The 16,726-nt window shown below is 39.3% G+C and overlaps 1 long non-coding RNA gene across 1 annotated transcript; it reads left to right on the forward strand.

Annotated features, from left to right (window-relative positions):
- Positions 1 to 2,113: 2,113 nt before the first annotated feature.
- LOC141148457 (uncharacterized) lies at positions 2,114 to 10,169 on the forward strand. The gene is made up of 4 exons (XR_012245222.1): positions 2,114 to 2,779; positions 5,753 to 9,047; positions 9,644 to 9,781; positions 9,871 to 10,169. It is a non-coding gene; the product is annotated as an uncharacterized lncRNA (long non-coding RNA).
- The last annotated feature ends 6,557 nt before the right edge of the window (positions 10,170 to 16,726 follow it).

Raw genomic sequence — 16,726 nt, forward strand, 5'->3', positions numbered from 1 at the left:
CCTGGAGGAGAGGGAGGAGGAGGAGGAGGACCTGCAGGAGGAGGAGGAGGACCATCCCAAAGGTGTGTCTGAGGTGTAATTTGGCCCCTCATACCTTTCTCCAGAGCCTCCGATATGAGGGCCTCACACATGGCTTTTTGGCCCTCCTCCATCCTCTGCATTTTATATGCAATGAAGGCAGCAATGTTCTCCTCCATGGTGTGGGGTGCTCCCAGGACCTCTGTAGCCCTCCAAAAGAATCCTATAGCAGCCTCCTCTAGGGCACTCCTCCTACTGCCACTTTCTCTTTTCAGGGGGGGTGGAGGGACCTGCAGATCAGCCAGCCGGCTCGGCCCGGCCACCTCCTGGCTGAGACTTCCCTGTGTATGAAAAAGGGACATGGTTTTAGTTTTTGCTTCATCAATCACAATCATAAATTACTACTCCCAACTAACATCTAGTTAACATCATTGATTGGACAAGCAGAAATATTTAGAGGAATGCTATACCTGGCTCAATCTGGGCTCCTCCACATGTGGCCTGGAGGGCCCAGGTTGGGCGTCAGAAGCCTCAGCCGGGGGGAAGGAAGCGTGGAAGGAAGACTTGAGAGGGATGGCCTGGGTTCAGTCTGGCCTACCAGAAAGTGCAGCCTGTCGTAGTACAACATCCTGGGGACATAGATGTCATCTGCTGCTCCGGATCTCTGTGAATCCTGGACCTTCTTGCGCTCCCTTAGATATGTGCTCCTCAGGCAACCAATTAATATCTTTAAATAGGTGATGTCTGCCGTGGGGATCACCTGCTTCACAATTTCACACAATTGCTCCAGTGCTGCCTTCCTCTTTGCTTGGTTCTTGAAATGGGGGTGTTTAATCTCCCACAGACAGGGCAGCTCCCTTAGCATATCTATGAATACTGACATGAAGTCATTGTCTTTCAGTAAGATATCCATGTTCACTGCAAGACACAACACAAGACAAAGCCTAATGTCAGACAAAACTCTCCTAATCTTGTTACAATATAGGCCTCAATCTAGAAGCAGTATAGGCACAAGTTTGTCTCTTACCTTCGTTCTTATGATCGGCGCGTCCAATGCTCCTTCCTCCGCTCACAGATCGTACGTAATACGCACGCGTGTTACGCTTTATACACACTGGGCATGCATGTAACTCCGCCCGCCCCTGACGTTCTTTCTAGTCTATTCCCCGCCCCTTTTTGTTTGGCGCAGTGGGTGAAGAGCATGATGGCGGATTTAGAGCAGGTGTGTGCTAATTATAGCAATGAGGAGGAGGAGGAGGAAAGCCCGGATCCGGACACGTCCCGATCCAGAAGGAGACGTTTTAAGGCCACAAATATGTCCTTTGGGGAGATGTTGGAGATGGTCGACATCATGAGGAAGTCCGACTATGACGGAAAATATGGGCCTTACCCCAACCCCAACATCCGAAAGGCCAAAATCATTGCTAAAGTGATCAAAAGCCTTCACAGGAATTTGGGGTACGAAGATCTAAAGATCAGCTCAGGAAGCGGTGGTCGGACCTGAAGTTGAGAGAGCCAGAGCAGTACCGAAAGATCTGGAGAGTGCTGCAAAAAAGTAAGTAGTTGTGCTGTGTTCCTATTCTTTCTGTCTTTATTCCGTTCGTTCTGCTCCATATGCTTTTATTAATTGTAACGTTTAAAAGGGCAACTTTAATGTTCATGGGCCCATTATTCGTTCGTATCTGTTATATTCTTAATATCTAAATTTTAATTGGCTTTATTAAAAAGAATATGCATTTTCCATATTTGTGTGAATGATAGGACTTTGAGCTAGTGATATCCAGATGACGACTCATTGACTGAAAATGCAGGTCAAGACCCTGTCAGAATTTGATGGATTTTGTAAATAATATATGTATGGGTTGAAAATCTTCCTATGTAACCAATACTCTGTTTGATTTATGCGTTTATGTTTTAAGTGGTCTTATAGGCTCTCTCACATATATCCTGTTTCATGTTTAGAGGGTTGATTAAAGTGAAACAGATGTTAAAGAGGCTTGTATATCTACTCTAGCCCCCACTCTTAGGAAGGAGGAGAAAGGGGAGTGTATGGGAGGGTTTGTGGTTTGGAGGGTTTGTGTTTGGGCGCGAATTTGAAAGACTGAGTTCATATAGACACAAGGAATCCAGTCTTCTGCCTCTGCACACACATCTTCTGCTTCCAAGCCACATATACCTATTCAAGACACAGCTCTCCTATGCACACAGAATTCCTTCCAGGACACAAGAAGTTAATCGGCCATCTTGAAGAGCTTATTCAAAGGGAAGCACATGGTCTAATGACTTTAAGAACTTTTTTCAGATCTTTGAAACAAATGAACTATATTTGAACATTTTTTGCCTATATGAAACAATACTAATTCTGAATATGAATGTACTATTTTTGTAAGTATTTTTCAAGTTTATGTGTGTACAATAAAACACACAGTTTGATTTAAGCTGACTCAAGCAGAAATAATTCCAAAATTCGTCTCACGAGAAATCATCATTATTGAAGGCTTTTTATACAATATTAAGCCATTTATTTCATTGGCGGACGCCAGCCAGTTTCAATCGTCAGAAGTTTTTGCCACTTATTCCGTTGAACAGAGGGGAAAAAAGTGAGGAACAGGAAAAAACTTTGCAATTATTGAAAGAACCTAGAAGAATCGTTTGATTGACGTTTTTGATGATTGTGTGAAGACCAGAGGATTTTGGATACAGAAGTCTTGACAGACGGTTTAATTAGGGTCCAGCGGAAAACGGAAAAATTTTATATTCGGTGAGTACCAAAATATGGAATTTATAAATGTGTTAGCTGAAGAAAGTAATTTAGAATTTGAAGGTTTAGCCAGTCATTTTTCTGATGCTAAGTTGTGGAAATCTATGTTTCAGCAATGCCTACAGGCAAATAATGAAATTGATAAAACTAGATTTTCATTAGCTAAATCTAAGAGAAAATTAAGCAATGTGATGAAATTAATTACAGTCTTCAATGCAATGGTTTTTGATATGCCAGGAAAACAAAGGCAAAGTGTAACAGAAATTGCACAAACACAGGAGAATTTACATATTGAAAAATTAATGATTGAAAAAGATGCATTAGAACATAAAATGAATGCATTATTGGAATCGGTTAAAGAAAAAGAAAGTTGTATTGCTTTTTTAACTCAGAAAGAAATTGAACAAGAGAATGTTATAAGTTTGCTTAAAACGCAATTATTGCAAGCTCAGTCTTCTGCACATGCTCAGTGTTTAGCTTATGAACACGTGACAAAGTCAGAGGCGAGGGATAATGATGCTGATTCTGGAGTTGACTCAGTGGAGTCATTTTAGGAGGTTAATATTTCCTCAGACAATGAAAGCGTGAAGTCTGTTGATTTGAATAATAGTAATATTCAACAGAAATGTAAATTTTCATCGCCATATTCTCAAAGAAAGGTATATGCAAAAAAAACAACTCTTAAATGTTTAGTTTGCAAAAGAGAGGGTCACATAGCTAGGTTTTGTGTGATGGCTAATAATAATGATATACAAAAGAGGTTGTATTATCCGAAAACGATGCCAAGACGCTATGAAGTGTATTCTGTGCGCTGGTGTAGTAATTTGAGGTATAGAGGCCATAATAATCAAACTAATTTCCCTTTTAAGACCCAAATGCAAAGATTGCAAACTACAAATAGTCCATTAAGACAGGAAAGGTATCACTATGTATCATATAACACTGTGAAAAACAATGTTAGCAGTCCTTAAATGAACTGCATGGATGGTAAGGATTTTCTGGTTATTGTTTCTTTGCTATGGATAATAAGGTTATGATTTGAGGTTCAGAGATTTGGTTTTTATTTGATCTATTTTTAATACTTTCAAGGATAATCCTTTGGATTATTAATTTTTTATTAATTTTTACCAGTTATGATTATTATGATTTTAATTTTTTATTTTTTGTTCAGATGGAACATTGAGAGGTTTAGTTCACCTGATAAGGGGGTAATTAACAGCTTTGTACTTAATTAGCAAAGGATGCAGATTTGTTTGGAGAATTAGTGATTTTAACCTGAATATGGTCAAAATTATGTTGTGGAAAAAACAAATATAAGATTTTCCTTCGTTTTCAGAGAATTAAAAGGTGGATCTATCTTTTGAGTTCTCATCGGGTGATATAATATCTATATTTTGTTTATGATAACTGGATCTAATATCATGACTTAGATGGATTTTCTATATTTTAATGTACCACAACACCTACAGGTGGAATTCACTAAATTTAACTATGACAGTTTAGATCACATTGGTAAGCAAAAATTGCTTGAATTTCTTAAAGAGAAATTCTATTTGGACAAATTGAAAGAGACAGTAGATAGAGTAATTAAATCTTGTCTAATCTGTGTACAAAGATATTTTAATTATTGCTAGGATGTTGATTAATCATGTTTTTCTAGTTTGAGGTATACTAGCAAATCCCAGTAGTGGCAGAGGATTCCATTTTATAGGTAAAATCATGCAGGTAATGTGTAACATCTTGGGAATAGGACAGAGATTTCATGTATCATATCATTCACAGTTTGCAGGTACAGTTTTTTCAGTTACAAAGTATTCTTCATTTGAATTATTGACAGGAAGAATTTACTTTGTCACTTGTTTCACAATGAACTATTGTTGGCAGTATACAGCAAGGATAGTTAGTGTCCCTCTGAAGTGTATTATACTGCAATGCTTGTGATTTGAGAAGGGATATTAGGATGTTATTTAAAGGTATTGAATGTCATTCAGGAAAGATATTTCTTTTTGGTATTTTGTGCTCCTTTTGCATAAGAGTGTATTGGTTATAGATGATACAGGACAATTTGAACAGAATTGTGTTACATGCAGTTACTTGTATGAAAAAAATGGTCCTTCCACACATTTTTAAGTTTGAGTTAAAAGATCATAATTTCTTATTTTACAATATTCCTTGTTTAGGAGATTACTAAGAGACAATTTGTATATATACTGATATGTAGTATTTGTTTTAGAAGTTTAAAGAAACTTGTATTGTATAAGTTAAATGGTTACTCACAGAGCTCATAGCCCCACCCTTAGGAATTTGAGAGTGATGTGACACCCACTTTTTTAAAAAGGAGGGGGGAATACTCATTGAGAGTCTGCATCTGTGGGACTACAAGACAAAAAAGAACCTTTCTGAATAAGAAAAGGAGGGGGTTTGTTTTTTTGGGAGTAGAATGCCTGTAACAGAGTTTTTTGGCAGACATGCATTCCAGCAGATGTTGCAACAGACATTCACTCCAGTATACACAAGACATATACACAGTATGAGAATTGCTGTTATATCCACACACACATATCTTATTCTTGTAACATTTTGTTATTTTATTATTAAAACCAAAATTATCTTTTATTCAAGATAAACGGTTTATCAAGATTGATAATTAAGAATGGAAAGATTTATTTAAATCAAAAATTAGATGCTGTTAGCATAAGTTTATACAGAAAGAAAATGGTGATCAAAGAGTTGCCATGTGTAAGGTCACACCCAGAGATGGTGAGATACACGTCACAGGCAGAATTAAAGGTTCAGGAGAAGTGGACCATGGCAAAGTAATTGGGAAGGTCCATTTGACATCTTGGATGTTCAAGGGACAATGGTACTAGTTCAAGGATTTCTCAATTTAGTGAAAAAGCATGTATAAATAAAAATGTGGGTATAACAAATGTAATATTCTGAGATAAATGATGCTGCTTTTATTTTTCCTAGGAATGAATTATATTTCACTAACCTGGAGGAATCATGGATTCTAAAAAAGAAGAAAGATGACAGTTCAACAAAAGAAAGTGTTAAAGAGAGAAGATTTATCATCATCACAGGATTCATCTTTTTCCTAGTGACAATTTTATCTGTGGTAAAATATATCACAAACTGTTCCAGCTATGCAGAGGTTAACAGGATTGAAGAATTACACAACAAAATCATTACATTATTCAGAGACAAAAGAGATCTAGACACTGATATCAATATAGATGATAAAAGTGATAAAGACATTGATATTAATACAGAGGACAAGAGTTTGATCTTAATACAAATGACAGAATATAATTCTAGATATGTTGATATTAATACAGCTGAAGAATTTTATGGATATGTATTTGTAGGACAGGGATATGATTGCTGTATAGAATTATATTTCATTCATAGTAATAATGTTGAGGTAAACGTTAAAATAGAATCCAAAACAAATTTTGTTAAAATGCTGGGATCTTATAGGTTAAACAACAGAACCCGGAACTTTTAAATGTAATATTTTGGGAAGGAGTTTTTGGTCAGTATTTGTAAAAGGTAACAATCTTTGAACATTTTTGAAGATAATGATAGTTTGCATTTGATATGTAAAACAAAAATATATGTACCTCAAGATTCATTGGTAACTTGGAAAAGGAACGATGAATTTTTGGGAAGTTTTCTTCACAGTTCTACTATGATAATTCATAAAGGAATTTATGGTAGTGTGAATTGGATCAATAATACATTTGTTTATCAACAAATGAGAGTATCTTTGAATGATACTGGTATATATGAATGTTGCATATCAATAGTAAATTATCCAATGAAATGTGCGAAGGCAAGTGTTGTTGTAAGGTCTCCTAGGAAAACTCCATGTGTTGGTAAGAAAAGTGTCTCAGCAAATCCATTTCAGATTAACCATTTCCAATCCAGAACTCTTTTGAGAGAGGGAAAGTTTGTCATTATATTGTGGAACTTTAATGTTTCAGAATGGAAAATTTCTACAAGGTTTCCACAATGTCAAGGACATTTGGTTAATATGGAATTGGGTATTGAAAGATGGTTTGGAATTAATAATAGAAATCATAACAGAAATAAGCGTGGTATTGTTGAAGGTATTTTAGGAGGGATTGGCACAATTGGGAGTATTACTAATAGTATGGACATTAATACTTTAAAGTCTGATCTTGAGACAGCTGGTTTAGTGGGTAGTAACGGGATTAAAATACAGAGAAATTTAAATGAAATTTTAGAAAATATGGTTATTAAAACAGCTAATATAATGGGTCAATCTATTTTACATCTTCAAAATATTACTCTTGATTTAATGTTAAGTGAACAACATTCTCATATTGCCAGAGCATGTTTAGAGATCCAGACTGAATATTCCACTAATTTTAAAATAATTGCACAAGCATTTCAGAGTGGAATAACCCCTCTTGGCATTTTACAGAATTTACCCAGAGAATATGTATATGCTATAAATCATACAGATTTATGGGTAAATAAATGGATAGGATGTAAACAGGATGTTTGTTATAGTTCTTCTATGATTCCAATAGCAGGACAAGAACAAATTTTGGTTCCAATCACTGTCTTGGGATTACTCGTCAGCAATACACAATTATTGTATTATAAATTACAGTATACAGATTTTGCATTTAACAATGAAAATTCTGAATTAGAACAATTAGATTTGTCATCATGTTTACAATTTCAGTCTAAAGTTATATGTTTACCTAATCAAGATAAAAGTATTTTTCATTCTTGTTATCATAATCATACATTATGTTCAGCAAGAATAGAAAAAGTTGAAACAATTTCTGAATTAATTACTCGTGTAGATAAAAAGAAAGTTTGTTTCCAGATCATGTCAGATACAGAAAGGGTTAAAACTTTTTTCTCTTCTTGTACAAATACAGAAAACCTAAATCAAGGCTTGTATTGTATAGAAGGAGACATTGTAGCAATAAGTATTAATGGGTTTAGAACAAATTTAACAAATATGCTTATGAAAAATATAAGTGCTCTTCCCACACAATATAATATATCTCAGATAGATGAATTTCCTTGGGAAGAATGGGCAAATGTAATTCATAAGGATAAAGGTTTATTGATAGCTTTGGCTAAGGAACTTCAGAATGCAGAAATATTGTTTAAACATGAACAAGGTAATTTGCAAGAGATATCTCATCAATGGTCAGAATTTTCAGGAAGTAATTGGTGGAAAAAATTCAGTAATAGTGTATCAATTTGGGGAAAAACTTCAATAACCTCAGCAGCAGGAAATATTTTATCACATCCTATAGTTATTCTTTTTATTATTATTATGTTATTCATTATATTCATTCATTATATTTCAGTTATGTTTGATGTTTAGAATGAAAAAATTATATTATCGAATTAGAAATGAAATCAAGAAAGGAGATGATTTATTGCAAAATAAACTTAAGAGAAAGATGGGTTTTGGTATTGCAGACTCGGTTGGTGATGGAAATACATTTGGAGTTATTGGATCAGTCAGTATGAATGGGACATGTATGTTATGAATGGATAAAATATGATTGTTATTCATATTTCAGAGGGGAATGTTATATTCTCAATATCTAAATTTTAATTGGCTTTATTAAAAAGAATATGCATTTTCCATATTTGTGTGAGTGATAGGACTTTGAGCTAGTGATATCCAGATGACGACTCACTGACTGAAAATGCAGGTCCCTGTCAGAATTTGATGGATTTTGTAAATAATATATGTATGGGTTGAAAATCTTCCTATGTAACCAATACTCTGTTTGATTTATGCGTTTATGTTTTAAGTGGTCTTATAGGCTCTCTCACATATATCCTGTTTCATGTTTAGAGGGTTGGTTAAAGTGAAACAGATGTTAAAGAGGCTTGTATATCCACTCTAGCCCCCACTCTTAGGAAGGAGGAGAAAAGGGAGTGTATGGGAGGGATTTGTGTTTGGGCGCGAATTTGAAAGACTGAGTTCATATAGACACAAGGAATTCAGTCTTCTGCCTCTGCACACACATCTTCTGCTTCCAAGCCACATATACCTATTCAAGACACAGCTCTCCTATGCACACAGAATTCCTTCCAGGACACAAGAAGTTAATCGGCCATCTTGAAGAGCTTATTCAAAGGGAAGCACATGGTCTAATGACTTTAAGAACTTTTTTCAGATCTTTGAAACAAATGAACTATATTTGAACATTTTTTGCCTATATGAAACAATACTAATTCTGAATATGAATGTACTATTTTTGTAAGTATTTTCCAAGTTTATGTGTGTACAATAAAACACACAGTTTGATTTAAGCTGACTCAAGCAGAAATAATTCCAAAATTCGTCTCACGAGAAATCATCATTATTGAAGGCTTTTTATACAATATTAAGCCATTTATTTCAGTATCAAACATTTTTCTTTCGGCCTCTAGAACACCATTGTTTAGGCTATATGCATTTTCACACATTTTTTTGGGCCTACTTGGATGCCAAATATTTGTTTTTGTAGATGGGTTTGTTACTAGAATGAAATGCCAACTAGATTGTGTGTAAGGAAGGGACACTGAGCAGCTGTTTTCACATCTGGACACTGGAGCACTAGTGTGGGAACCCAGAACACCATTTTTATTAGGGGGGCCACACAGGTGCTCCAGTGTATACTATAGGGGGGCTACATCTGTGAAGCTTGTACCAAACAGGTAAAGTATTGCAGCTTGACAAAGGCCAATAAAAAATATACATCTTGGAACTTGGCTAAAATAGACAATTGTACCCCACTTCCAAGCAATGTTTCCTATTTCTAGTTCTGCCATCAAATATCTGTGTGCTAATTATACCATTTTTGTTTTACATAGAGGAGAAAAGACTCGGAGGACACCCCTCATCCCAGGAGAACACAGACCCCCCACCTATGGAAGAAGGTGAAATACCCCAAACCCAAGAAGAAGAGCAGGAGGAAGAAGAAGATGTGGTGGAGATTGGCACCACAACAGGTGAGTGTCTGCGACCACAGGCTCAGGTAAAAGAGATGGATGGTGGCAGATTTTTGAGACCTTTTTTTTTTTTCTTTATCTCTTTTTAGGTGATCGTGATGTGAGGGATAGAGAACGCTTTACTTCTGAAAGTGCCCAGATCCTGATCGGGGAGATCATGGGGTGTAATTCCGAACTGCAAAACATCCAGCAAAAAATCAATGATGTGATTAAAAAAATAATAACATCATTGATGTTTTGGGGCGAATTTAAACCCCACAAAATCACTTGTTTTATTGTGGTCCAATCTTTTAAAATGTTTTGCAATGTTTTGAAAAGCCAAATTTGGAGGATGCATACAGTGTGCCAACATGTGCTATCTGCCATCACGGGAGATCAATGGACGCGTTTTGGGGGTGCAACCCCTTCCTCAATTGTAAAGTAGCATTGAGGAAGGGCTTGCTCCCCCAAAGCACGTCCCTTGATCCCCCCTGATGGCAGATAGCACATGTTGACATTCGTAAATTGGTGTGCATCTTCCAAATTTGGCTTTTCCAGGGGTGATTTCCCCCCATCTGAACGCTATATCAAACCCAGTTCCTAAATACTGATGTCTGATATAGCCTTCAGGTTTTACCTAATGTGAACTTTGTAAGTTCAAGTTTTTTGGCTTTCTTGTTGGTTTTACACAGGCCTGTTTTATCCGAAATGGATATTTCGATTTTTGACTACTGCAAAAATTGTTATACAACAAACATGTTGGTTTGTTTTAAAAACCTTTGGTAAATGCACATGTGATTGTGCAGGTATAAAAAAAGTGGCTTACCCAAGAATGTGTGGATTATTGTCTCAACACTACAACACTTTTGGGGTGATGTAGTTGCTGTTTTATGCAAAAATGGGGGTTATTTCCTAAGGACAAATCCACTTTACACTACAAGTGCAGGTTCAGTGCAGTTGCAAGTGCACTTGGAGTGAAATGTGTTTTTGCATGTAGGAAATACCAGCCAACAGTGCTTTGTATAATAAGGTTACACAATCACGACATTTTCTGGACTCCACACATTTCTGTCAGGGTCAGCTAAAACAAACACAAGCAGTAAATGTCCACAAAGAATTTCTTTTTTTTTTTTTTTATTTGAAAAAGGCTTCACATATTGTCTGGCATATTGATAGCCCCTGCAAAGAACTCCAGGTAGCGTAACCGGACATCACGGGCACTCAGGGAGGGCAAGCCAGGACGGCCACTTTCAAGCGCCGTCGGTGTTGTTGGATGTAGGATTCCGGCCTCAGGCCCAACTGAGCCAGCATAGTTGGCAGAATGTTTTCTTAAAAAATTATGGAGAACACAGCACGCCAGTATTATATGGTTCAGTTTATACTCCGCCATATGGATGGGTGTCAGAAATAGTCGGAACCGGCTGGCCAGGATTCCAAATGTGTTCTCCACCACTCTTCGGGCTCTGGCCAGCCGGTAATTAAAAACCCTCTGTTCCGGGGTGAGGGTCCTCATCGGGAATGGAATCCCCCAGCGCAAACGCTTCATCAGCAACGAACACAAATGGGAGACCTTCCACATTGTCCTCTGGAGTTGGCAAGTCCAAGCTGCCATTCTGGAGACGCCTGTAGAACTCCGTCTGGGCGATCACTCCACCATCGGACATCCGGCCATTCTTCCCCACGTCCACATACAAGAAGTCGTAATTAGCCGACACCACCGCCAACATCACTATACTATTAAACCCCTTGTAATTATAATAGTACGACCCCGAGTTGGGTGGTGGGACGATGTGGACATGTTTCCCATCAATTGCCCCTCCGCAGTTAGGAAAGTCCCACCGCTGGGCAAAGTGGGAGGTCACAGTCTGCCATTCCTGTGGCGTGGAAGGAAACTGTTGAGGAAAAAACAATAAACATTACTATTTTTTCACAGAAACATGGCAAGCAGATTATACACAAACATTATGGGGCAACCTCCAGATAGCATTTATTAAGGGGAATTTAACAACGCCAAAGTATAAGGTACACCTATCATATTCCCCCTCCCCCCCTCTCATGGGCCATTTCTAACATTGTAGGGGGGGAACTCTTGGACAGGTAACCCTCTTCACTTCATTGAGAGATGAATGCCTAAATAATGGGTATTACTTGGAACAGCCCCTCCTTAGTTACACTATTGGCAGCCCACTGGACAGGTAAGAAGTGTCATAATACAAAGATATAAATACACACTGTACACATTTGAGGACATTTGGACATTCTGCTATTACAAAAACTTTAAACAGTACCATTGAAAAGTATACAGGCAGGCCCTTGCACTACATGCTTTGGGGAATTCATTCATAAATCTGAGCACTAAAGAGGTGGGTATAGTGTGTATGGGTTTGGCAAAGTCAGCAGATAGATGATTGAGGATAGATAGAGAATTGGAATCAGCTGACTCAGCAGTTGGGGGAGGGAGGGTTACTAAAAATTATTTGGGGACACCACAAAAAAAAGCCTCTGCCACTCTGCCTGAATTTAAATAAAAAATAACATTACCAAACATTTTAGGGGGTGTTTGGGGTAAAGCACTACTATGGAGCTGATAAAATACATTGTTAAGTGACTACATGAGGTGAATATAGGGCAGGAGACACCATGCTGGGGAGGTTAGTGAAGGGCAAATATGTATGAAGGACCGAAAATAATAATTACATAAAATTCCAGCATGCATGAGGACAAAGGGGACATTCACAGCATATTACAATCATGGTAATTAGGGAATGAGGAGAGAAATAAAATATATTATCAAACATTCAATACAATAAAATGTGATATAAAAGGATAAAAATCTTACCTTCATATATTCCTTCTGCAGGACCTGTATGATGGCAGAACAGGTCTCTGGGATAATGATCCCCAGAGCCTGGGGGGAGATGCCTGTCGAGAACTTTAAGTCCTGCAGACTTCTCCCTGTGGCCAAATACCGCAAGGTAGCGACCAACCTCTGCTCCGGAGTGATGGCTTGCCTCATGCAGGTATCCTGCCTGCTGATATAGGGGGTCAGCGAAGCCAACAAACGGTGAAACACGGGGTCCGTCATCCTGAGAAAGTTCCTGAAATCATCAGGATTATTCTCACGGATCTCACGGAGCAAAGGCATATGAGAGAACTGGTCACGCTGAAGCAACCAATTCTTGGTCCATGAACTCCTCCCCACCCTGTTCATGGACTGGACTTGTGTCAAGGTCAGGACCCCAACACCAAGCCCCCGCACAGCACGAACTCTACGAGGAGTACGCATACGAAACATGGCTAGAAAACAGTCGGCTACTCAGAATGAAGTAACAGAACGCACTGAAGAACAGCAAGGCCTGTGAAGAGCGACCTGAAAAACAGCAACAAGCAGGCAAGATCACACAGGAAACTCTGATACGAACTGACTGCACGCACTGAAGAGCAGATACAAACCCACAAGCACAAACTGAACGGCAGAAAACGATCTGAAAGCCACGAGTCTGAAAAAGCGCGAATCGTCTCTCACCAAACTTTTACTAACACGAGATTAGCAAAAGGAGCCCAAAGGGTGCCGCGCTTGGTTCTGAACCGGCCTTTTCTAGTCTCGTCGTACGTGGTGTACGTGACCGCGTGGTGTGCGACCGTGTGTAGGCAAAACAAGTTTGAGCCAACATCCGTCGGAAAAAATCCTAGGATTTTGTTGTCGGAATGTCCGAACAAAGTCCGACCGTGTGTACGCCCTATTAGAGTGATGGAAGTATACTTAATCAATAAATAAAGGATATTTCACAAATTATAAAAAACAAATGATGCATGTGCCAAAGTGAAATGTTATTCACTAAAATGAATCTCCCAGAGTGAAGTATATCCAAAACGTGCAAATGATCAAATAAATGTTTTAATACAAAGATATTTCATAGATATTTATTCACATTGCACATAGGTTGGACGTGTCTTTTTTCGACCTCACCTACTATGTAACAATGTAACATTATAATAGTGGCTAGTATGTGCATAAGTGCCTGTAACTAATCAAGATACAAAATTGTGCAACTTAAATTCATACGTTGATACAATTAGGAATTGAGGCTGGGTATAAGGTTGGTTGATTAAGGAAGTATGTGTGCCTTATTATTAATTACCTGAGTGCCTTTCCCAGCCTTACCTAGTTACACATTTACACATACTCACTTTATATATGCTACTTATCATTATATTTTTTTTTGTTGTCACTCATTGTTTGATTATTTCAGTTATGATTTGATACACTTATCACATGCCCACCTTGTTACCACACCCACTAGTGGGACACATATATATATATACAATTAGTAAGGTTGAATAAAGACACCAGTCCAACCTGAGTGAGTACACACTCACATCAGTCCCTACCCTCAAGGAGCCCACAATCCAAGGTCCCCAACTCATATTCATATACTAGGGCCAATTTTTGGACAGAAGCCAATTAACCTACCAGCATGTCTTTGGAGTGTGGGAGGAAACCGGAGGATACCCACGCAGGCACAGGGAGAACATGCAAACTCCAGGCAGGTAGTGTCGTGGTTGGGATTTGAACCAGCAATGCTTTTTACTGCTAGGTGAGACTGCTACCCACTACACCACTGTGCCGCCCAGTTGGTTCATAAGCTTAGCACCTGCATATTTTTCATAACCTTTTGGTATTTACTCAGTGGCTATAGGGTAGCGACAATCACCTAATTTTTTATACTTTGGATATCCATGCCTTTATGAGTCGGTGTCGCTGACATCCGGGTCCACCGGTTCCAGTAAAAGTGTTTCATCTCATATACTTAGCGGGGACTCACCATCCTGGATGTTTCGTATTTCAGCCATCTCATTCTACTTGTTTGAAGATTATCACTTCATAGTTGTGGACTCCCATCCCATTTTCCTTTTTAGGACTGGATTCATTTTATGAAACTTATTTTCACATCATTTATCCCACAATGATGGACTTCATCACTATATTAGATGTATACTAGAGTTTTTTTCACTTCACTGTGTTATCTTTTCTTAGCGCTACATTTCACTTACTTTACTACAGCACATTCTGACACTTGCCTGAGTCACTTGCTTGCAGATCCAGGCCGGGGTCCCAAGAGCACGATCACAGCCCAGCACAAGCTTTTTATTTCCTCTCCCAGCATTCCCCTCTCCTACTCCAGGCGGCTAGTATTTGTAGTCTATTACAGTCCAGCCTGAGTGTGAAACCTGAGTCCTGGGACTACAGCTCCCAAGATGCTTTACTTTTCTCCCTGGTGTTGATCACTATGCTGGCAAGATGTGTTAACATAGAGTTTTAGCTGAGCACTAGTGGGAAGCAGTCTTACTGTAGCAATGCTGCAGAGTGTCTCCTGACAAGCAGGCAATATCAGCCAGCTCCTGGCTACACGTTTCTAACTGTAGCCCTGGGGCACACTCCAGTAGTGTAACTGATTCCTTTTTCCTCTGCAGACTCAGGGTCAATCACCCTTTCAGTCACTTTTGGTACTGGACACTCTTCAGTTAGGGCATCCCCTTGTCCCATTCCTGTTCAGACTCTCCTGAGGGATCCCAATCCTCCTCCTCTAGCAATTCAAATCCATCCCCAAACTTGGGTGACCCCAGGTCTGTCCCCTTCTCATTCTCTTTCTCCTGAGACTCACCTGGTGCCATCGCAGCATCTGGCTTCCCAGGTGCTCTATCTCTATATGGGCTTCTCCCATATAGTGCTAGACGTTGTGTCTCCTTCCCTAGAGCAAATCTATGCCCCTGACCAGAGGTATAGCTGGCTGTCTTCTGTCCTGGCCCTAAAGACAACTCGGCCTTACCCGCGCTAAGCGCTGATAGATTTGCTGACAGCCTCTTGCCCTGCTGCAGCTTGTCCAGACAGTTCTGCCATTTCAGTGCAGAAACTGCTGTCCCAATTAACTCTTAGTACATTTGGTGGTAGATCTAGCAGTGCTTCTCCACAGTGATCACAGCAATTCCATGCCTCTATTTTAGCGGTTACCTACCTGCACTGCCCGCAGGCTATTGCAATGTGCTCAGACCCCTTTGTGGTACATAGGGCCAAGCACTCTTTGTGTGCCAAGTGCACTCCTGTATCAGTGAGCCACTCCTCCTGCAGCACTGCCAGCCAGTCTGGATACCTCCGAGCAGTATCACTCTGGGTAGTTGTCACGATCTGGTAACCAAAAAATCAGATGTGTGCCGCCATCTTGGTGCTTTCACGTGTTGCCCACATGCTGAACGCTCCTTCTCCCGCGTCTGCACTCTACCTGTGCAGCTCTGAACTCCACCTCCAGTCTCTTTGACGCCAGAGCCTCTCTCGCTCCACCCACCCAAACTCTTTACAGTCCACTAGAAAATGCACCCGCCTGGCAGCGGTTCTATCTAACAGAATAACCTTGCCCCTATAACACACTATTGCATCAATCCTCTTCTGTATCCACATACACTAGACCGTCCACAGAACATGCCAAACTCCAATCCTCTCATTGGTTGCTGATAGCAACGGCTGCATACACTAAAGAGAAATCCCAGACGGGCCCACACATGTAGTGCTCACCTCCAAAAGGGCCTGCTGATTAGCCCCAGGTTCTTTTCCCAGGTTAGTGAAACAGCAGCCAGGTACACAGCAACAATCACTTTTTCTGGCTCACTGAACAGTCTAGGGGTTTGTCTTTTTGAGATTTGTTGTTGAAAAAAATTGAATGGGGCAAAGGGAGCTGTGGGATACTCCAGTAACACTGTTCAGCAATAAGAGGACACTCTCAACTTTGTCAAAGCTTCTTAGCCCAGTTCCCAGTTGCAGCTAAGGCAATGAGCAACTCTGAGATACTATAAGGATTGCCCTAGTTAAGCAAGAATTAGCACCGATGCACAAGGGATAGTAACAGCAAACAGTCACCAGGATCCTAGACTCGAGTCTGTACTCTCAATGTCCTTGGATACTTGGATGCC

This window comes from Aquarana catesbeiana, linkage group LG06, assembly GCF_042186555.1.
Source record: "Aquarana catesbeiana isolate 2022-GZ linkage group LG06, ASM4218655v1, whole genome shotgun sequence".
Lineage (NCBI taxonomy): Eukaryota > Metazoa > Chordata > Amphibia > Anura > Ranidae > Aquarana > Aquarana catesbeiana.